This window comes from Rhinichthys klamathensis, unplaced genomic scaffold, assembly GCF_029890125.1.
Source record: "Rhinichthys klamathensis goyatoka isolate OS25496 unplaced genomic scaffold, OSU_Roscu_1.1 h1tg000035l_1, whole genome shotgun sequence".
Lineage (NCBI taxonomy): Eukaryota > Metazoa > Chordata > Actinopteri > Cypriniformes > Leuciscidae > Rhinichthys > Rhinichthys klamathensis.
In genome coordinates, this window is record NW_026606583.1 from 5348559 (window position 1) to 5350894 (window position 2336).

The following is a 2336-nucleotide window of genomic DNA, read 5'->3' on the forward strand; positions in this document are numbered from 1 at the left end:
AAAAACATCATCAGCTGTAACTACACCTGGCTTAACATCTGCAGTTGAAACTACGTTGGCTGAAACTACAACTTCTGCAGAGAGTACTATCCTAGGCAGCACTTCTCCAGAAACGTTTTCCTTAGGAACAACTTCTCCAATAACTTCATTCCCTGGTACTACTACTGCTGAAACGATACCCTTAGTCAGTTCGACAGGAATTGTAATGGAAACATCAACACCTGTATTGACAACTGCTATGAAAACAACCTCAGTTGTAACTACACCTGGCTTAACATCTGTTGAAACTACTACGGCTCAAACTACATCTGCAGAAAGTACTACCCTAGGCAGCACTTCTCCAGAAACTGCTTCTCCGAGGACCATTTCCACTGAAACGACACCCTCAGTTAGTTCAACAGGGATGGTATTAGAAACATCCACACCTGTACTGACAACTGCTATGAAAACAACCTCAGTTGTAACTACACCTGGCTTAACATCTGTTGAAACCACTACGGCTCAAACTAGATCTGCAGAAAGTACTACCCTAGGCAGCACTTCTCCAGAAACTACTGTAAGGAGTACTTCCACTGAAACGACACCCTCAGTTAGTTCAACAGGGATGGTATTAGAAACATCCACACCTGTACTGACAACTGCTATGAAAACAACCTCAGTTGTAACTACACCTGGCTTAACATCTGTTGAAACTACTATGGCTCAAACTACATCTGTTGAAACTACTATGGCTCAAACTACATCTGCAGAAAGTACTACCCTAGGCAGCACTTCTGCAGAAACGTCTCCCGTAGGATCTCCTGCTGAAACGACACCCTCAGTTAGTTCAACAGGGATTGTATTGGAAACATCCACACCTGTTATGACAACAGCTATGAAAACAACCTCGGTTGTAAGTCCACCGGGCTTAACATCTGCTGTTAAAACTACATTGGCTCATATTACATCTGCAGAAAGTACTACCCTAGGCAGCACTTCTCCAGAAACGTTTTCCTTAGGAACAACTTCTCCAATAACTTCATTCCCTGGTACTACTACTGCTGAAACGATACCCTTAGTCAGTTCGACAGGAATTGTAATGGAAACATCAACACCTGTATTGACAACTGCTATGAAAACAACCTCAGTTGTAACTACACATGGCTTAACATCTTTTGAAACTACATTGGCTCAAACTACAACTTCTGCAGAAAGTACTACCCTGGGCAATACTTCTCCAGAAACTACTGTAAGGAGTACTTCCACTGAAACGACACCCTCAGTTAGTTCAACAGGGATTATATTAGAAACATCCACACCTGTACTGACAACTGCTATGAAAACAACCTCAGTTGTAACTACACCTGGCTTAACATCTGTTGAAACTACTACGGCTCAAACTACATCTGCAGAAAGTACTACCCTAGGCAGCACTTCTGCAGAAACTTCTTCCCTTGGCACTACTTCTGCTGAAACAACACCCTCGGTTAGGTCAACAGGAATTGTATTGGAAATATCCACACCTGTAATGACTTCTCAAAAAACATCACTTGGAACTACACCTGGCTTAACATCTGTTAAAACTACTACGGCTCAAACTACATCTGCAGAAAGTACTACCCTAGGCAGCACTTCTGCAGAAACTTGTCCCATAGGAACTACTGCTGAAACAACGCCCTCAGTTAGTTCAACAGGAATTGTATTGGAAACATCCCCGCCTATAATGATAACAGCTATGGAGATAACACCGACTGTAAGTACACCTGGCTTAACATCTCCTGTTAAAACTACATCGGCTCAAACTATAACTTCTGCAGAGAGTACTATCCTAGGCAGCACTTCTCCAGAAACTGCTTCTCTAGGCTCTACTTCTGCTGAATCTACGCCTTCAGTTAGTTCAACAGGGATTATATTAGAAACATCCACACCTGTACTGACAACTGCTATGAAAACAACCTCAGTTGTAACTACACCTGGCTTAACATCTGTTGAAACTACTACGGCTCAAACTACATCTGCAGAAAGTACTACCCTAGGCAGCACTTCTGCAGAAACTTTTCCCATAGGTACTACTGCTGAAACAACACCCTCAGTTAGTTCAACAGGGATTGTATTGGAAACATCCACACCTGTACTGACAACTGCTATGAAAACAACATATGTTGTAACTACACCTGGCTTAACTTCTGCTGTTAAAACTACATTGGTTAAAACTACAACTTCTGCAGAAAGTACCACCCTAGACAGCACTTCTGCAGAAACTTTTCCCATAGGTACTACTGCTGAAACGACACCCTCAGTTAGTTCAACAGGGATTTTATTGGAAACATCCACACCTGTTATGACAACATCTATGA